General features: G+C 41.2%; 1 protein-coding gene across 1 annotated transcript in view; it reads left to right on the top strand.

Annotated features, from left to right (window-relative positions):
- The first annotated feature begins 533 nt into the window (after positions 1 to 533).
- Positions 534 to 22048, top strand: part of LOC120900382 (inactive dipeptidyl peptidase 10) — a 110872-nt gene continuing 89357 nt past the window's right edge. Inside the window, exon 1 of the mRNA XM_040307287.1 lies at positions 534 to 716. The gene's annotated coding sequence lies outside the window, so the exon portion shown is untranslated. The remainder of the gene's footprint in view (positions 717 to 22048) is intronic.

Raw genomic sequence — 22048 nt, 5'->3', positions numbered from 1 at the left:
CGGTGGTAGTGTGTGCGATGCTGTGTATGTGGTGTTCGCTCTGTTTGTTATCCTGGCACCAGGACGTTACCGAGAGTGAGAGAAAATGAGACATTACTGGTGATAGTGAGTGAGGATAGTGGGAGCAATGTTCATCACTGTTGGTCTAAAAATGATATGCTTTTCTTGTATTTCGAATATTAGTAATATTTATATTAAATAAGAGAATTTGACCTTACCACATCTTTAGTATGTGTTTTAGAAACGTTAAAACAATATTTCAAAAAAGATTAATGCAACATACCTCATTCGGGACATAACGTCAGGCTGAGCAATTTCATTTTGTTGGAATTCCATCTCACGCTTCCCAAACCCTTAAGGGATTAATGGGGTCGTCTCTTCCGCGGAGCGAGCTCACGGACGCGCCGGAGCATAAATCTACATACTACTACTATTACTACTACTACTACACACCACACTCAACAGCTCCCGGCCCGCGTAGCAGTCTGCGGAGCTCAGCTGCTTCCAAACAGTCTGCCGATTGGTTAGTTTCTCTGTAACCGTGTGAGCATACAGTTCTCCACCGAAAGGTTGCGCTGCAAACGACAGTACCACCATTCCCTAGCTTCCTGGAGGCTGGGAGCATTCACATCTTTGTGCATCTTTGTTCCCGGGAATATCAGTGTCCCGTTGGCGCGGTGGACAGTGACGTGCGATAGGCTTGTGTGTGAAGAAAGGTAAAACATACTAAAGTGCCAATGGTTGTGAAGCTTGTAAATGGCAGTGTTTCTATCAGGTGTTCCGTCTGCTCTTGCCCATAATACGGAACAGAGTGTGCTGTAGGTGAATAGCTTCATCGCACGTGTGCGTTGTCAAGCAAAAATTACTGTCGTGCAAGTGAAATTGTCTCGAAAAAGTTTGACCATAAAGCAACGCAAAGCGCTCCAAATGACAAGTTAAACAAATCTCAACAATACGGTAGCGAACAGTTTTCCCTTAAATCACTACACATCACACATCTGCCTGCCTGCTCGGCTGTGTCAGGAACGGATTCGCTCAATTCGGTACGCTCCCGGATGAAATGGAGCATCGCATTTTCTCGCCCAGTTTCTCTTGCTGTTTTACTCTCTCTCTCTCTCTTCCTTTCTCCCTCTCGCCAAGGTTAGATAACTTCGCACGCTCTTTTCTGTCTTGTGCGCGCTCCTTTCTCTCCATAATCAGCTGTCAAACTTTTCGCACATTAGAACACTGCGTGTGTGTCAACTAACCGTATAGCTGCGTTCCCGTGTGCTGGTGTGGGGCTGTGGGTGGCGGAGGCGCAAATTACGAGCACATAAAATCAGGCTGTCCCCGTTGCGTCCACAGTACGCGTGTGTTAGTGTACGGGTATGCGAGAGCTGTGTGACTTCCAGCTCCAGCTGTGTGTTCGCAACGCGAGTGAGTGCACTGATTCGCTTCGATTAAAGCTGTCCGTGGTGCAGATCGAACGTCTGCGTGTTGTGTTAGGGCTTTGGCAGTTTTGAAGGCAAGAGTAATTGTAGGTGATATTTAACGAAAGAAATATAAAAGAACGTAAAGGTACGATAAATGAAGATAAACAAAATACCCAACACTGTGCTGGTTAACGAGGAAAATTCATAACTTCTCGTCTTCAAAGGAGCGATATCAACCTTATCAAAGTGTACGGCAAGCAGGAAACGAGTCAAACGTCAGTGTCAGGTGTGCTTATTGCCTATCTGTGAGGTCGAAAGCGTGATTCAATTAGCTTTCCGTAACGCTTTCCTCCGCGACGCGGATTCCGATACCTCGAATCACCCCAAGGAACCTTTGCGTGATTGGTTCATAAATCAGTGGCAATTGTACTTTTGACGATGGCAGAATTATGATTTCAGCAACCCACACACCATCGCGCACGGTGGTCCATTCCGTTTCGCCCCGCCCCGTGAGCTCCCGCCGGACAAGGTAAGCATTTCAATCTGCCATAACGGTTCCCCATAGCAACTTCTCATACCATCATTCATACCATCCGCCCAGCGCGTGGGAGAGAGAAAGACTCAACTCAACTCAAATGGATGGACGGTTTCCCGCCGCTATCTTAATTGCTGGTACTTTCACCTCCAGTTCCTTCCTACCTGGCGCCGCTGTGTGCGCCTTATCATCACAGCAAGTTTTTGACGATTTCTTGAACCGACCGCTGGGATCTTTGCTGCCGTTTCGGTACCCGGGGCTACTGCCCCGTTGTTAGGCATTTTGTTGTGACCCCTTGCAGCACACGCCCCGGGACGGACGCCCGCCGTGCGCCGTCCGGAGGGTGGAAAGAATTTCTTCACCATTTCAATTCAATCACAGCGTGAAACGTGCTCGAGCGCACGGTGGGTGGTTAGGTACTGCCGCCCTTACTGGGTTACTGGGATGGAGGGACCACAGGAGAAAAGGGACTCAGGCGTTGATTCTGCTTCCATTCAAGACGCGCTGCTGAAGAATGCCAAGAAGAAAAGAAAGAAAACGCAAGTGAAACATTCAAACCCTACACCTCTCTCCTTACTTCATTGCCCTGGTGTTGTTCTGGTAGGTGGAACCATTTTTTTCTTCTGCAAAACCACTTTTTGTGGGAGTTTTTTTGTTGTTGGTTTGGTTAGGAAGGCAAAATGAAGGAGCGCCTGCATGACAAAATGAAGATTGCTGTCCATGGCATAGCGACGGAAGTGGAGTGGTAACGCGCAAGGGTAAAAATAGGTATTTTTAGGGATTTGAATAGAGAAGAAAAGGATCCAAGGGGCCATTTTGCGACACTGACCAGCTGTGCCGATTTGCCGGCCAGCAGCACAAAATGGCAGCCATGAGGGGAAAGGGGGCTTAGCCGTTTGGGAGTTGGTTTCGTCGTCCGAGCGGGACTTGAAAACGGTCCTGACTACTTAATCACGTCCCTGATTGGGGATGGGGGGCAAAATGAGCATACAATATGTAAAGAAATAAGAAAATGTTGCCATTGATGTATGGAGAGCGAGAACATGCTGTGAAAATATGTTTTTACTTTTCACATAAAACGCAAATGGTACCGAAAGTAAGAGGCAAAAGATTGAATGATACTTACATAGCGATTCCTTCCAAAACATTCAAAAATAGATGCGTGATAAAGCTGTGCTCACGCTATTGATTGAAAATTTTCAATCACCTCCTTCATTAGCAAACATCCCCGAAAAGGTTTCTCTCGTGGATCGGTCGAAAGGTATTTTAAAAATTAATTCACAACCGTTTAATTATCTGCTGAATAGTTAAACATGAAAACCAATACCTGGAAATCATATTTACGCTTCGCCGTCCTCAGTTTGACGCTAATGAACAGTTTTCTTCTTCTTTTGTGCCTAATTTTGTTCGCAAAATGTTTGTCAACATTTGTTGTCCCGTCGGCATTCAGCATCAGGGATGGGGAAGCCATCACCTTTTTTGTGTTACTTTATATCAACCCTGACTTCGGAGAAAAAGGGCCGCCAGGGATTAGAATGCTATTTGCCCTTCCCGGAACGGGATCTGATCGATTGACCTGTACTTTCATGGCGCAAGGAATGTTTCCCCATGGTCTTGCATTGTTTATTATGTGGCGTTATTCATATTTATGTCTGCTTCTTCGTTTCCGTTCCCTTCTTTTGCATTTTGGTGGCATTCAATCAAAACCGTCGGTAACAGCAGCTAGTGACCGTACTGTACCGTCACCTTGAACGGTGTTGGCCTTCTAGAATGTGTTCGCTCCACAGCCAAAGTCAAAGCCAAAGCCACATTATGCAGCAGTGTGCTGTTGGGGTACAATCAACAGTTTTTTTTTGCTGTTGTACTTCTCTCTCGTACACATATCTCAGCACACAAGACCTGGCCAATTAACGGAATTGTGGCTGATCGATACATGCTAATTCGGTACAGCTTCTGCGTAGCGGCTTTTGTTTTGGATGTTTACAGGTTCTTAATAGTATGTGCGCCGCGCATGGGGGGGGGGGGGGGGTGGAATGAAGCGTGAGAACGTAATGTTTTATGTATTTATTTTCCTAAACCGATACCTAAACATAGACCAACGACCAACGGCGTAGTGGCGTTGAGCGTCAGTGGGCACGGGTGTGAGCCAAACGATTTCCAGTGAGTTGCTTTGTGGAGGAAGGAAAAAAAACCCCAAACTAAGAAGGCCAGTGGTCGGTTTGGTCGACCAATCGATACGTTTTGTGCGATTACAATAATTCTTCCGAGCGGCTGGCACATTCCAGTCGAGCTGAAAATCGAAAGCGATGGTTTTGATACAACTTCGATAAAACGGAAAGGAGGAAAGGCGGAAACACGGGACGAGCAAATTGAACCAAAACATTCTCGGGCATGGATGGATGGTCGATCGTCTTAACCGGAGGCTATTGAGCGGAGGTCTTGCAATAACAATAGAGGGTTTTTCTTTTTCCTCCTCACTACTGCCGGAGGGTACCGACCGTTGCGGTTTCTTTTTGTTGTGGAAGAGTTTAGGAAGTGTTGTGGAAAGTTTTTTTTTGTTGTTAGCAGTTGAGGAGTTACGTAGTGCTGATGGGACTAAAATAAAGGATGGGTCGAACAGCTTACCGAAAAAGGATAAAAACGTGCGGGGGCAAACAATGGGAAAGACATTTGATAAAGAGCAATCACAATCGGTTATGGGTGTGTCTGAGTGGGCGTGTGTGTTGTATTGGTTTGATATAAAGATATAATGCGTCGTTGTCTAATAATCATGTATCATCATTCCATTGTTTGTGATCTCGATTAGGGCGTTAATGATTGAAGATAATATAGCTGCAATAGTTGCGTTATTGACAGCTCGTAATGGGAATCTCCTTCGGGATGATCCTTTCCTACTTTCGCTGCTCCGCCCGTTTTTACTTCGCCTGCGCTATCTATCCCTCTCTCTCTTACTTCGGCACAACGCATCATGCTAGAGCCGCTAGAACGATGTTATAGTTTTATAGTAAGTAACTTTTATAGTTTTATAGTAAGTTTATAGTAAGAAAAACGATGTTATAGTTTTATTATTCGATAATCTAAATGATGTATTCAAATAATCTTTATAAAGCGAAAATAAATTCACTGTCAAAAGTAACCAGTGAATACTAAATGGAGGCGCCTAGTACATTTGTACTAAAATCCTTATGGAGACGGCTGGTCTTTGACGCGCATCTTGGCAATTACAATTATTTACCCAGACATTAATAGAAACTCTAAATTGAATTTACAAAAGAAAATACTTAGTTTCAAATCATAAGTAAGTCCTATAATTACCTATGCATCACCAATATGGACAACCAGTGCAAAAACACATACAAAAAATGCAAGAAATTCTTAAAAAGAATACTAAATCTCCCGCTTAAATAGTAGCATACGTACGCTACAAAACCTCATGTAAAACGATGCTTCGATTTGTAAATACTAACTTATTCTATCAAATGCCTATTCTCAACATTATTTCGTTCCCTTTGTATAGCCTTTAAAAGAATAAGTTAGTTCGTTATTATTATTATTAGTTAATTTTTTTTTTGTAATTTATCCTCCATCAATACGTCCTAGCCATTTAAAAAAAGGGGTCCACAATGCCAAGTGCAAAACAAATCAACGAATATCGCGTATAATACGATTTTTTCGAGCCTGCTTTCACGTTTACGTTAAAATTCATTTGTTTATCCGGCATTTCACAATGAGAACACACAATTCAATCATTCAATTTATTTAATCTAGACCTAAATATGTTGTATAGATATTATTCCAATCATTTTTTTTTACATTAAAATTATTTTAATGACCTAGTTGATGCTTGATTATTAGAATTGTTTAGAAAGCTTTATTGAAAACCTTAAAATGGTCGTTTTTTAAAGACTTTTGTTGAAATATCTTCTACTACACTTTTTTTTACGTACAAGGAATTGGAGCATTTTAAAACAATATATTTTCTACAAATTTAATCTACACTTACCAACTTAAATAAAGTGAGCAATGCGGCCTAACCGGACCATTCCTACTGAATAAAAAAACTTAAATAAAGTTACATAAAACATAAAAGATTATTCTAATGAACAATTTATGGCACACTTTTTAGCCAAACGGCCTACACATTCATTCAAATTGTTGCCAATAAACAATTTCTCTCTGTGCTGTAAAACAAGCCATACAACCGCGTTTACGTTGCAATCAAATAAACCATTCACTGGGAAAACCGTTGTAAAACAGCAATATGCTTTCCTACTTCCCGAACCGTTTTTTTATCGTTTATGCTTTGAAAGTTTTGAAAGGGTGGGAAAGGACTCATCGAAACGCCACAGGGTGTCATGTAGAGTCGGTACCACCGCCTGTTGTTCATTGTTTATTGCATTTAGCATTCTGGACAGTGCCGCACGGTCAAACAATTGTTGGAACAGGAAAAAAGCGTAACATTTATTTATCAAATTCAATACCACCGCAGACCGCGTGTGCTCGAGAATTGTTTTGTTCCATTTGCCACACCGTCATATACTCACCTGGATGAGTTTTTTTCCATCGTCCTTCAAATTATTGTACTTCCGCGTCCATTGAATCGTGTGACATGGAGAGATAATAAATGTTGCAGATAATATGTGTCACTGTCGTGATATATGTGTCGTCAGCCAGCGCCGATTCGAGCACTGTGCATTGATTTTGTCCAGTGTTTTGTTACGTGTACGGTTCATACACAGTTGTTGGTTCGTTTTGTTTTGCAAGTCACAATGCCTCGGTCACGGTCAGTGGAGCTTTGCAATGAATCAAGTGCTGCCCGATGCTGCTGTTTCGAAATTGGGCCGTATCGAATTGTGAAGTGATTAATATTCCTATCCAGAGACGGACGCGTGTGGAAAAGAGAATGTGGATGAAGGACCTGTCTATTGTTTTGTATGTGTATGTGTGTGTGTTTATTTGTTTGTTCTACCTATCCTTGCATCAACCACACCGTATCGTAAATCCGGGAAGATAGGTGGTCGTGATTGTTCGGTTGGGCAATCGTATATTTCCGAAAATGACTTAAACATGTGTTCCATCGCAGCGTGGCGTTTGTCGTCCATTCAGCGCGTTGATCGATGATGCTCGAAAATCGAGATCAGTGAACAGATTGGGCGCTTGCTGTCAATTTCGTTTGACGGTAAAGCCTCATAGGTCTTCGATTCAAGGACGACCGAAAAAAAACAACCAAAATACTAATAATAAACAACAACAACAGGATTGCTTTTTCGTGAATGCTAATCAAAACGGCTGCAGAGAAGTTTTCTAGAGTTTGACGCTCGGATTTAAAACTCGCGCAAAAATGCTCGTCCACCCTGGGGCGATTGATTAGTATGCGTCGCATGGTGTGTTTGTGCTATGCAAATGAGCTTTGTATTTTGTGTCTGGATGGATGAGATAAACTTCGCGCCAGTTTGAGCCCGCCCGGCGACGAGTGGGTGAGTGGCAGCATATCTTGGAAATGTCTTTCGAACGCTGCGCTCCGTGTACGTGAGCTTACAGAATGCTTTTATGAGAAATTGTTCTTCATTACAAATTAGCATTCTTAAGGCGTGGCGTGGAAATTATCGTTTAAAATAAATAACCGGTTAAATTAGTGTTGAGTGTTTTTTTCGCTCTCCCATTATTGGTTAATTGCAAAAACTCGTTTTTATGTCTACAACAGCTTATGAAAAAATGACAAAGTATTAGCAAGTATTCCAACACCATTCATTAAACGCATCACTTGGTAAACCGTACAGTGAAGATGACTTTCTTCATTAAGCAACGGTTTGACGCTGGGTTTATTGAGAAACAATCTTTCTCTCTCTCTCTCTCTCTCTCTCTCTCTCTCTCTCGCTCAAAACCATTCATCTATTTCTAGTTCCATGTATCGTTCTTTACAGACGCAGCCCCAACGCTTTCTGCTAAAGTAAATGTCAAGTCATCAATTTCGAGATTTTTCCTTCGATTGCTGTAGGAAAATTAATTTGATCGTGTAGCGTTATATGACGGCTTTGACAGCTTTTTATCGCAACCGCTCGGAATTCAATTCTCCCCCCGTGTACGCTCTGTTTGCCTTCCCTCTCCCCCCGCGTTCCTCGCCTGCACTTCATCAAGAGTAACGTCAGCAATCAATTTAAGCATTGAGACATTATCGGGCAATATTCTATTTCATTTGTTCTTGCCGCGAGTGAAAAACACATCGCTACAATGTACGATCTTTGTTCTGTGGTCCCGTTGTTCCAGCTCCACCTACCCACCCATTATCTGGGCATTCTGGCTTTAGTAATGAAGCAATTAGTAAATGGATCGCTTAATGTGAATCATGGTGCATGAGTGTGTGTGTGCTGTGCTGGTGAGTGTGGATAAAGCAGCAAAATCAATCTGGTTCAGTGGAAGCGATAAGGCAGCCAGCATCGTGCCTGCCACTGGAAAACATTAAATAAATTATTCGACAATGACCCAATTGCATTTGCGTGCCGAGGGGATCAAAGATAAATTCACTTCGATGTGGAATCGATGTGCGGGAACAGGGAATGTAAAATGTTCATTGCTCATTTGAATGCGTTTTACCTAAAGAATTACTTTCAGTTTTAATATGATTGTTGACAATTTAGCTACATACAACATAATACTTTGCCAGTATTACTGCTTGGTTTCTCTCGTGGTATATTCGTCAACTTGTACAACTCAACAACATGCCTGTCATGGGCTCAAGCCTCGAATGGACCGTGTTTCTATATGTAGGACTGACTATTTTGCTATGGGTAATCAGTGACTTAGAAGACCGAAAACGGTTGTTGTCTCAAAAAAAGAAGAAGTACTACTGCTTGAAAGAATTATATTTTCTAGGAAATAAACTCTGTAATATAGTTTTATGATTATTTTACACCTTAAACATTATTGTTGAGCTACATTTTTTATTTTACAAAACATATTTACACTTCATTTAATCTTGCAAAAAACCTTCTCACATAAAAAGGAAAACACAAGACAAGGTTCTACTAAGTCATTGATTATTCAATGAATAGCAAAATATTGTTAATCATTATCTCATGAAAGGGAATATTGTATAGTTTTCTCCACGGTTAAAAACTATTTAGTACTCACTTGGCTAGTCACGCTGAATTCTTGCAGAGCTGATTGAATTTTTTCAAGCAACTCATTTTATCCAATCATTTCAGTGAACAAAAGTCCCCTAGCGTTTGCATGTGTGGTTTGTTCCGTATAAGAAAAAAAAACTCGATCGAAAACTAAAACAAACTAAGCTCGCTTTAGCTTACCAGACCAACCGAGCTCAAAAACTATCCTTCCTTCCAAGAAACCCACAGGATGGTACCGATCCGATAACGATGAGTCGGTACTTTTAACCGTGTTCAGAACATCCGATCAACTCGTTCTGCGGAGCCAGGACAAGATAGTGCAAACGGGCAAAAGGGGACGCGCAACGGTGTGCCCTTGTTTGGCAGGGGCAGGTGGCAAAGTTTTGCGAAACGCCAGTCAACACCTTTCGACCCGGTTTGCGGTTGACTTGCGTCTTCGGTACCGCCGATAGACTGAAATGAGCCATCGTCAATAGTGGTCCCTGCTGACTCATCACCGCTTACCGTCAGCGTTCCCCAAGCGGGAGCTTGTCCTTTAGGGTGGGGGAGGAGGGCTATTTTCTTTTGAGCGTGAATCGAAGCTCGCGCGGACCACCTTGGGCGTCGCACGGTTGGTACAGTTGCGGCGGATGGTGAACATCTCCACCGTGGTTTGTGGATAAAGTCATCCTGAAGTAATTATCATGGTTCACATCCTCACCGCTAGTGGGCGTCTTATACACACACACACACGCACGCCCCAACTGACGGATGACTGACTTTTTATGACGTTCTGTCACCGAAGTTTTATTAGATTTTCATCAACCTTGCCGTCGTCGCCGTAGCAGATGGGTTTTATTGATCGAAGCAGCCCTATGCAGTAAAGCCGGGAAAAAGGTTTGCTACAATTGTCTTCGCTTGCCCGCTTAGTGTCCCGGTGTCTACTGCCAGCTGTCACATGTGAGTGGTACACGTGCAGTCGGCAGGAGATTGGGCGAGAAGTGTCTGTTCCTGCTCCGTCCTCTCGTGTAATTTGATGGACAAACTTCACTCGTCAAGTGGGTCGTCTCGGACCGGATGACGGTGCGTAGTCCCTTACTCCTCCCAAACCGTGTTTTGCCTAGGCCATGGAGAAGGGGCCTCCCACTGCCACTCGCAGACAACCTCACCCACTGCCCGCTGGAATGTGGTGGGTTTTTCGCTGTATATGGGATTAGGGGATAAAACAAGGGCAAAATCTTCCTTCCAGATGTTATCGCACAAGTGGATCCACCCGGCCTCCGCGGCGTAGGGGTGAAAGCGAGTGATGAAAACACTGGGAACAGATTGAAAATAACCAAAAGGGATTCCTTCCTAGGAGTAGCCCCCACCCCCCTCCCTCCCAAAGGGACGCGGTTTTACCTGGGACGCGGGTCTACGAGACTAAAAATACATTCTTCTCTCAGTTCCGGCTGTTTCCAGCCCGAGAATGGTTTTCTCTTTCATTCCGGCCCTGACGTGACCTTCGTACGGGATTACCTTTAAATATGAGCAGCGGCCATCTTACTTGTTCCGTGAAGCACTCCCCCGCTCAAGACGCTGTAGGTAGAAAGATTAAAATATGCCCCGACCGGATCATTTGTTACTGTCTCGAGCCCAACGTTTTGTTCGCGTACGCATGACGTTTGTACGAATTTGAATGAAGCAACCTCTGTCACGTTTTGGGTAATTTTATTACACTTTTAAACATCGTTCAAACGCCTGCCGACGGGAAATTTGTTGCAAAGATTGCTTTTTTATTGTCTTTTTATTGCTGTCGAAATGAAGCTTAAGCAGGCGGGCGCGGGCTTGCTAAGCGGTAACAGATTGCCAACTATCGTACTTATTACGCAAAGCTTCCGGAAAGATTAAACTGAGGCTTACGTTAAATACGTAGCGTTGGTTACATAAAGGTATCTGTGTGTGTGCTTTTAAATGGAACTAAATTAAGGCAGGTATGAATTACGGACCTTCTTTCCAGGTAGCATAAAGCTGCTGCTTCCCTCCGCGAGTTTACAAAACCGTTGGTTAACTTTTAACGCGGTTTATCGAAGCCGGGGCTGGGAAAGTTACGATGCCTAGCCGTTGTTTTCCTACCTGTACAAGAGCGAGGCCATAAATGTTGTTTAATCTTTCGTCGAATGAAAATGGTGAAACTTTTAACGAAATTTTTCCTTGTTTACTTTGCCTGCCACTATTGAGTTGAATGATAATTTGCTTTATTTGGTTGTGGCGATTGAATTATAAAATCATTGTGGTTATATTAAATTAGAAATAATGAAACAGATTAAGAATAACTTTAAATAAATAACCGTTTATAATTATTTGATTTTTTGATATATTTCATATCATAATTTAATTTTCATTGTGTACATTTTTACTGGATCAGAAAAAATCAAATAAGAATTTTTGTTTTCCATTTTTAGGTTTGTTTTCCTTCTATCTGTAATTTTATCTTTTTTTGTTTTGCTAGAATTATTCCTTCTGTTGCGCCACATGGCAGAGCACCTTAATCATCATTCTTTTTTATGACACATTTCGCAAAATCCTCTAAGCTGTGCAACATCAAACTCCTAGCACCACGTACTGTGTTGCTTTATCCTTCACGCAAAACAAAGCAATTTCAAACAATATTGCTTCTTGTGCAGTTTGCTTCATCCGTTGTGCAAAGCTTCATAAGATCTGCTACTGTGCAGTGGAGTTTTTCGTTCTTTTTTTTTCGTTGGTTTAAATATGAATGAAAGAACGCACGGAAGGCTTCGCTTGATTAGAAAACAAAAATAGCCATTCGAATGCTCCGAGTCCGAGTCCGGTCAAATGCATGATTGCTACCATCGTTTGAGAATTTCTCTCTCGACCGGCCGAGATCCCCAGAGAGAGAGCTACTCTGCCTGCCTGCCTGCCTGCCTGCACCCAGTGTGGAATGTTCGGCCACATTGCAGAGCATCGTAATAAATTCATGCCAACAGCAATACAGGCATCTCGTTCTGTGCGAAGCAGCTGGCATGCTGGCCGCAAGGCTCCAGGGAGCTGGTCCGATGAACCGTACTCTCGACCAATACCCGCCAACGCAAGTTTGTAATTTATTTTGCAAAGCTCGCCTTCCACCCTCGCCACAAACGCACGCAGCGCCTGTGTAGGCATTCTCGGGTTGGGACTGGGAAATTATGCTTATTAGCAGCGGCGAAGGAAATTTGTGTGTGCAGGTCTAAGCTAGAAGTATTAGCATACTTCTAGCGGATTGCTAGGTATTTTTATAGTTGAGCTGTAGTCGCTTATCCGGATTAGAGGAATAATTTTCTTGTGACTTATTTATTTCCCAAACGGGAAAGAATGGTTTACATTTTTTTGAATTTATAAGAAACAAATCTTATACTAGCTTCGATAAAAACTTTTATAATATTCTTTTTAACCTTGAAATTTTCTAAAAACGCCAAAAAAATTATTTAAAAAATGTGATAATAAACAAACACAATAATGTATAAATATCATATTTTTTAAAAATCAGAAACATTAAATACAAGCTAGGTTTATTTGAAAGTGATGTTTGTGTTTGGTTTGGATTTTCCAAAGCCTAAAATGGACTTTAAAATGATCATGCTGAGCTTACTGATACTTGAAAATACAGTGATACAGGTGGGGTACCTAACGAGTTTAATTGGTTCCAGTGTCTCACTCGGTGTGTGAAAATCTCGTTGAGCGGGAATTTTTTATCCATTAAATAAGTATGAAAAGTGAAATCACTGAATCCAGAACCGCAAATCAGCTGGTATAAATGTATATAGGCATAATTTCAACAAGAAAATGTATTCTTAATACCTATATGTGTACAGATATTAGTAGTTCACTACATGTTACGACTATTGATCCATGTTCTTGAAAAAGTGGTCGTTTGCTTTAGTATTTTCTTCAATATTTTTCAAACTTGACAAATCTATTGTTTCGAACACGTGAGTTGTGCAGTTCTCTCGGATTATGTTTATAGATATAAGAAAAAACAATTTCAAATCATCGATTGCATTGTTGCAAAATATTAATTATATAGGATCGGCTTTATTGGTTTGTTTCCAAAATAATCAAGTTTCATTACAATTTGTTAAATTCATTGGCATTAAATCTACAACAGCACATGTGTTGCTCTAATCGCAGTATCAAAACCCAAGAAACACTCGTCAATATTTATCTCATTTGTGCACAACTATACGGTACTCCTCCTCCTGGGAATAGTTTTATATTAAACGATTATTAGTATCGAAATTCTCATTTAGCGATATTTTTTTTAAGAAATGCTCAATATTAACAATTGTGAACTTGATAGCACATCGGTAGCAAAAACTGTATCAAAAATACAAATTATATTATTCGTTATGTGAAATTTTACTCATTATGAGATGTATTTGTTGAGTATTTAAATTTGCTCGTTTTGCGAAAAATACCTAGTAAGTGGTACTCGTTATGAGGGGTTTCACTTTACATGATTCATTTGCCAATTTGTAGCTTCAGCTTTGCTTGAATTCAATCATTTCACATTTTAAGCAAAACATATTACAACTCTGCCCCTTTTGTTGCCAACAAATGTCACCGCACCGTCCCGTACCCTTTTCAGACCAGCTTCCCGGCAGCCGATCATTTGTAGCCATAATTTAACTTGTACTAGCCCGTTGCCCCAGCTGCCATGAATATGAACGATCCCATTAATGAGCACTCCAACGAGACGATTGAGCACCGCACTAATCTGGCGTCGAGCGGAATGTCAAGAGGTCATTACACTGGGCTTTGGGCCGGGCCACCCGGACCGCGGCAAAAGAGGAAACCATCGCGCTCGAGTTAATAAATTGTGAGCGCTCCCTGGTGACAGGAAGTATTTTCGGCCGAACCTCCCGCCACGTCACTCAATCCGGCTTCCGGGCCGCGGCTATTCAACTGGTACCGAGCCGGCTCGCCTTCCGCCTGACCTGCTGTCTCTCTATCTCTATCTCTCTCTCTTTTCTTTTTCGCTTCATTCTCGATATCGCGTTTCGAACATGTTTTGGGCCCTATTATTTCTGATTCGCCTACTGACCCCGACTGGCACTGTCGTCGGTTGAGGCAACACAACACGAACGAAAAAAAAAATCGCCTGGAATGATTACGCAGGATTCGTGCATGTCAACCGATTCTCGAGGTGGATTCAGCGGTTTGCTACTTCCGGGAAGTCGCTTTTTTTGTTGATCAAGTAGTTTCTGGCCGCTCAAAACCATGGTTGCGCTTCATTGTGTGCCTACACGTTCTGCTACTATTATTTAATTTTTGTTTCTGCAGACAGAAAAGAGCGGAAAACGATACTTTTGATGGGTGTTTTTTTCCCCCCAATACCTTATACCGTGTGCACTACTAGCATCGGCGCCAGCAGCTGGTAATGATGGCAATAACAATATCGTAAAGGTTTTTATGGTGACGTTTGCCAGACCAAGCGCCACCGGCCGATGGTGGTTAATGTGGAGAGCAATGTCACCAGCGTTGCAAAAGCGGCCCATGCCCAACAATCGGTAGTGAACAGATATGGCTTGACAGCAAGAAAGTAAAGAAAAAAAACACGCATCAACAGAAAATTTCCACGCGAACATAATGATGAAGATGATTAGCGATGGTTTTTATGCCGTATAAATAGAAACCGTTGTGTTTAGTGAAGATGTAATAAAATCGGCGCAACAAATCCTTTCCAACGGCGAACGGTTAATGTCCCGGATTCGAAATTAGAAGAAAGTTGTAGGGTTATGCGTTGACGGAGTTTATTTCTTTTAGTGGGATATTCTTCGCTGGTAAGGTTTGGCTGTGATATTGTCTGGTTGTTTGGCCTTTTAAGCACCTACATTTGACAGTATGCATCAATCAGTGCCTCCACTTGGTGTTTTAAACATTTCTGTTAAAAACTCAGCGAGGTTCAATGAATTATTTCATTGGATTCTACACATTTCATCTCCTGACGGCCAATTTTGACTCCTTTAAAACATTTAAATTCGGAAACTAAGTTGAAACTTTTATGCTCATGATGTGACTTACACTAGATCTTCTTATTTTTTTCTATTTGACGTAACGACCAATGCGGTCATGTCCGCCCGTGCAGGCTTCTGAGACTTGTTTAGAACCACCACGCAGCCGAATAATCAGTCTTTGCTACGTGGGGACGGTTCATATGCGGCTTGAACTCACGACGAGCATTTTGTCGTACAAACTGCTCGTACAAAAGTCGTACAAACTATATCATGACTGTACTACGGGACACTTACATTAATTAATGAGGGTTTTTAAGACTGAAATTACTCAAAATGATGCAAAAATGGCTACATTCGAGGTAAACATTGAGACTCAATTAACTTTTTTTATCGAATTGTGAAAAATTTCGTAAAAAATAAGTATGTCAGTTGACTCTTTTAAAAACATGAATAGGGCACATTGAACATTTCGGGATGCATTTATACAAATATGTTTAAAACATTTTATATTTTGACCCTTGAAAGCTCGCTTCTCCAGGAAAGAACATTCCTTCCACGTTAAAAATGATTTTTAGTCTAAAATATTTACCATACCATTGATCGATTGTCGATTTGTAACATTTTTTCCTGCATGAATGAATTTTTTATGCTCACACACACAAACACTACACACCGTAACGAGCTAATAAAACTTTCAATAAAAGAGAACGATTTCACATATTGTCTCCACCTCCTGTCATCAGCAAATAATGCAGTACTTTCGTGCCCAAACCCCGACCAGGAACCGGCAACGTCCGCAAACATTAACGTCGTTGTACGGATTGGTCGTTTAGCTTGACATAAATTTCAAAATTGGAAATCAATACCTGCACCGGGTCCGCATACAAGCACAGCACACACACACACACACACACATACGGCAGTGCCGTCGCACTAATAATCGCAGCGTGTGAACTGCAGCAATGCGGAAGAAGCCCCCGTACGATGCACCGGCCAAAGAAAAGAGGTTCAATGTGTGTTTTAACTCGTTTGTCATACGATACGAGACGATATGTGCCTGGCATGTATCCCCTTTGGGTGCAGTAGGAGAGCAATTGTTTCTTTTCCCATGTGCCGAGAGTGTTTTTCAGTGCGACCGGCTCTTATCTTTTTCATGTAGTACCGTTTCGTTTTGAAGGTGTGCCAATGTACAGAGTTTTTGCGCTCGTTATATCGCTAAAGAAAAATGTATCTACGAGTGTGTGAGTGCGTTTGAAATCGATATGACCACACATGCATCGATGACCGTTGGGAGCCGTTTGCGAAAAAAAAGGAAACTAACCCGCAATTCCGTTCGGTGCCGTCGTTTAAGTGAAGCAGGACAAGAAAACGGGTTCAACAAGAACTGCAGTGACGCAGCTAAAAGTAAGGAAGTAGAAAAAAAGTCTGACCTAAATATAAATATAGGCTCCCCACCATGGGAACCTTGCCTACGAACCACAGCTCCGACCAGATTGTCTGCGAAAAGCGAGAGCAAGTGAGACGGTGAATAATGGGAAAAAATGTGACCGGTGATGGGCGAAGTTAAAGTACCAACACTTGCATTATCAACCGACCGAGAGCTTGCATGCGGACTGAGTAGAATGCGTAGAAAGGCCTTGTCTGTGTGTGTATGTGGATGAGTGGAAAGAGGTTTAATGGGAAGCATGGGAGAAAGCATGGGAAAGTTTTCCACCTTCTGTCCAATTAGCTCCGGAGTGAGCAGTGTCCCAGAAGCTGTGGCTTTGCTGCTGCTACTGCTATGGTTTGAGGGGAAGAATGTGTTGCTCCACGATAAGAGTTTACCCGCTCCATCCATCCAACAACTCATCACGCCACAGTATCACATGTTCTCACATCCTTAAAGCGGTCGGTCCCATTGCAGGCAGCAGTGGTAGGCCAAAGCCATATTTTCCCTCTGCCCGCCAAAGGGAAAACGGTTATTGTGGTGAAAAGGACTTGTCTGCTTGTAACACTCTCCCGCGTACCTCGTCAAGGACTTGCCGAGCTGGCTTGGGATGGCACGGGCCGAAAGGATTCAGGTCATTCTGTGGTTTTTCCTATGAAAGTGTGTGCGTTTGTGCAGGGGAAAAGGATTATACAAACTCGGGCGGGCTAGGAGAACTATTTCTAATTTGCTTTCATTTCCTGCACATTCCTTGTTCCCGAGCTTTCGCGTGGTTTTCTCAGTTGCTGGTGACACAGCCAAGCCTTGTCCACAAGGATCAGCGCACAAACAAAGGCAGCAGGTACGTCTGCCTTGTGTCGACGGCCCAAAGTCCCGGATATGCTTCAACAACTGGTCGCATCCTTTCCCGATTCGAGCGAATGGCGCCTGCACACTGAAAAGGACCTGTGATGATCGGCTTGCGGCATAATGAATGTTCCAAACCTAAAATGGTGGTGCTTCTCGCACGTGCAGCTCTCCTTGTCAACAGGGAGCTGTCCTTGTGCGAAAGCGGCAACGACGTCGTGCGTATATTTGCCTAGTACGAGCAAACCGTCCAACCGGAAGACCGCAGCGACCGGTAGAGGTGATGGTAGTAGTGGTGTCAATGCATGAGTTATGACTGCTACCGGTGTGACGGTGATAAATTCAAACGGATCGTTTCACCACGTTGCACGTACCCGCTCGAAGCGTTTCTTAGCCCTGTAATGTGATCGAACGTACGCGGGGCCGTCGTGCACCGTTTTTGCGGGGAGTCAGTCTTTACTGACATGAGCTGAGGTGGAACAAACTATTCGAGGCGGACTGATTTGATCGTCCAGGCGATCATGGAAACCCGGAAGGAGTTTCCCTTACTGGAAATGTTGGAGTTTAGAAGCCTTACCTTGGGTAGGGGGACATAACTAAACTCTTGAAATAAGTTGGTACACGAAGTTTTTAGGATGCGTAACGTCCTATCTTGGCAGTCCGAACGAATCTGACTTGCCACGGTCGGATTTGGTTTTATTTATACTCAATGGGTTTCGAAATATTGGTTTTGGAATGTGTTTTTGTCCTAATTAAAGGTTATTGATATGAGGTGCAATTTATTCATTCTATCGGAGTGAGGTGTCTGTCAATTTGTGCTTATGCTGCGCTTTTAGTGTTTTTACAAAGGTTCTGGAAAGTTTCAACTGTTCTAGCCAAATAACGAGTGCGTTCGTCGATCATTGCCTACACTGCGCTTTTAGCAATAAGTTGCTATGCGTTCTCTGTTTGTCCACTTTGCTGCAGTAACGCTTGAATTGCTTATGTTGCGCGTTTCGGTTGTTTTCGATAAATGTCTCAATGGTTTTTTCTATGGATGGTATGGTCTAGGTATGTTGCTATGGTGTGGATTGATTTGCTGATGTAATATAATGAATGTGTTGCAATAGTGTGATTTGGCTTTCCGAAGTGTGTTACAATGTGTCTATAGCTGATAGTTTGTATTATAATAAGTTCTGTATAGCAGATATGCTACACCTCCTCCCTTTAGGAGAATAACGTAAATAATAAAATGATTGAAGTTATTCTTTTGATTTAATTAACCTGTTATTGTGTACTGTTGACGATTTGTTGGTGGTTTTGTGTATTATGGTGCAGTTTGGTTCTTGTATATTTGTTACTGTAAATGGTCCAATATAAACGGGATCCAATTTCTTCCTATTTTCATTTGTTAAGTAAACTATGTCGCCTATCTCAAGTTTTAAGGAGTTAGTATTTTTATTTAGTATATTTTGCCTATTTTCTTTAGATCTCACAAGGTTTTTCTGTGCTATTTCGTGTGATTTCTGTAATTTAAATTTCATTTCATTATAATATTGTTCAACATTATATACTGGCTCTATTTTGTTTTGGTAAATTTCTTGAGGTAGATTTGCTTTTCTGCCAAAAATTAATTCGTAAGGCGTATAACCTGTGTCTGTGTGTTCTGTGGTGTTATAAACAAATTCGTAAAATTTAATCCAGTCATCCCAGTCATCATGGTGCTCATTTACAAAGCTTCTAAGATATTCATTTAAACACCTGTGGTTTCTTTCTAGTGCTCCTATGGTTTGAGGATGGTATGCTGTACTGAACGTTTGTTTAATTTGTAAGATTTCTGTTATTTTGTTAAGGATTTCGTTATTGTATTCTAAGCCTTGATCTGATTTAAGCTCTATAAAAGTTCCAAATGTTAATATGAAATTTTCTACTAATGCTTTTGCAATAGTGTTTGCTTCTTTATTGTGAATAGGTATTATTACAACATATTTTGTCAAGTCACATTGTATAGTTATTGCGTACCTGTAGTTGTTATTGGTCTTTGTCAATGGTCCAACTGTGTCAATAGATATAACGTTAAATGGTTTGTTAGGCGTCGTTGTAATTACTGTCTGTTCTTTAGTGTGTCTGTTTACCTTATTAACTAAGCATGCTTCACACTTATTGATAAAATTTTTGATATCATTGCGCATGTTTTTCCACGTGTAAGTATCTCTAATTTTCCTGTAAAGTCTGAATTGGCCTACGTGTCCTCCCGAAGGGGTCATGTGATAATCATGGATTATTCTTAGCCGATCATGTTCTGTTTCAACCCACCTAGGTGGTGTAAACAGTATGAATTCATACTTGTCAATCACTCTGTTGGCGATTTCTTTAAGGGTTTGATGAGAGTACTGTGTAAATATTTGGTCGTGTAGAGAGCAGGCCAGCTTTTTGTTTTTGTAGTTATTGGCGATTTTGCAGATGTTGAGAAGAGCAAGCTCTAAAGCTTGACTTCCATTTTTTTCTGCTTTCGCGTTAACTTTCCCTAGGACTTTCTTGTAAGTGCTGTTGCACACTTCAAATGTTATATTGTTGTCGGAAATGCTTGTTCTAATTTTTAGAAGCTTCCTTGTTTTGGATGGTGTATCCGTTGTCCACATCGTTGGTTGATCAGACCTGGTATCGATGGGTTTATGAGGTGTTACTTTTTTAGCCTCTTTTTGTTTAACCATTGCTCTGGTATTAACCATGAGGATTGTTGATTTAAGATTTTGTATATTGTTAGTTGTTGCTAACATTATGTTTGTTGGTATTTGAGCCTTAAGTTCATCTGAGGTAATGACTACTCTAGACAACGCGTCCGCTGCTACGTTTGCTTTCCCTGCTAAGAACTGTACGTCAAAGTCAAATTCTTCTAGATCTAATCTCATACGAGTTAACTTAGATGTTGGATTTTTCATCCCAAATAGGTATGCTAATGGTCTGTGGTCTGTTTTTACAATGAATTTTCGACCATATATATATGGTTTAAAGTAATTGATTGCCCAATGGATCGCTGTCAGTTCTTTTTCTATTATTGGTTTGTTTTTCTCCCCTGGCGTGAAACTTTTGCTGGCAAATGCCACTGGTAAATCGTTTCCGTCAGTTATTTGAGACAATACAGCGCCACATGCTGTATCCGATGCATCAGTTGTTATAATGAACTGTTTTGTAAAATCGGGATATTGTAGTATTGTTGGTGAGAGTAAACTTTGTTTAAGTTTTTCAAAAGCTTCCTGACATTCTTTGGTCCAATCAAATTTTACGTCCTTTTTAATAAGGTTATTAATAGGTTTAGCTATTTTTGCAAAGTTTTGTACAAATTTTCTGTAATAATTACAAAATGCTACGAAGCGTCTGGCATCATTTGCATTTTTGGGTACAGGAAATTTTTCTATTATTCGTATTTTGAGTCATCCGGGTATATACCTTTGTCTGTTATTTTGTGACCTAGATAGGTTACTTCTGTTTTAAAGAAGCAGCATTTTTCTGGATTTAACTTAAGATTGCATTTTCTTAATTTGTTAAAAACTTTACTTAAGTTACTTATATGGTGTTGTGCGCTGCACCCTGTAACGATTATATCGTCGATGTAAACAAATGCTAGCTCAGGTGATAATCCTGCCATAGCTGTTGCCATCATACGTTGAAAACTATTTGGGCTTATATTTAAACCAAAAGGCATTCTCGTAAATTGATAATGACCTGTTGGTGTGGAAAATGCAGTGCATCTTCTTGATGCTGGTTCTAGCTCAATTTGGTGGAACCCTGACATTAAGTCAAGTGTGCTAAAATATTTTGCTCTACCTAACTGGTCCAATATTGTATCTATTCTAGGGAGAGGAAATTTATCCGGCAGGATTTTTTTTATTTAGTTGTCTGAAGTCAACTACTAATCGCCACTTTTTACTTCCGTCAATCGATTTTTTCGGGACTAAGAGAATGGGCGAATTATAAGCTGAAACTGAATGTTCAATTATATCATTTTTCAGCATTTTGTCGACCTGTTGATTAATTTCATCTGCTTGGGAATGGATTTGTTTATAATTAGGTATGTATGATGGGTTGTTGTCCATTAGTTCTATTGGTTGTTTGTAGAAATTATTTGTTGTGATAGGCTCATTTTCGAGACAAAATATATCTGAAAATTCAGCAATAAGGTTTTTTAAATTTCTTTTTGCTATTTCCGGTACTTGTTCTATATGAACTTTATCTTGAATTATTCTAGTTCTTTCTGGGGTATTGTAATTATTTGCCAAGAAAATTTCATAATTTTTTAAAGGTTCTATTTGTGGTCTGATTGTGCCTGTATTAATAAAGGCTGTTGACTCAGTTGTGTTGATAAGCTTGATGTTTGGATCAGTTTTGCTAATTATTGTGTTACCGATAAACACTCCTGGTTTTATTTCTTTAGAAAAAAATACTGAATCTTCTGTTATTGGTTTTAAAGTGAGTTTGCGAATTACCTCACTTCTTGGTGGTATTTCAATAATTCCATTGATGCTGTCATCAACGGGGTGTTCAATGATATCATTTCCGTTACGGAACTGTAACATCCAAGTCGAAAAAAGGATGTCGCATTGGAATTTACTGATAAAGTCCATTCCTAATACTCCGTCTGCTTGAGTTGGTAGGTCTTTTATAATAAAAAATGTATGCTCGACATTTTTGTCACCAAAATGAATGGTTGCTTGAGTGTATCCCTTTGTTTTCATTGTATCTGTTGTGATACC

Source organism: Anopheles arabiensis, chromosome 3 (assembly GCF_016920715.1).
Source record: "Anopheles arabiensis isolate DONGOLA chromosome 3, AaraD3, whole genome shotgun sequence".
NCBI classification, from domain to species: domain Eukaryota; kingdom Metazoa; phylum Arthropoda; class Insecta; order Diptera; family Culicidae; genus Anopheles; species Anopheles arabiensis.
Note: the sequence above shows the minus strand (reverse complement) of the source record. Positions and strands in the feature narration are given on the sequence as shown.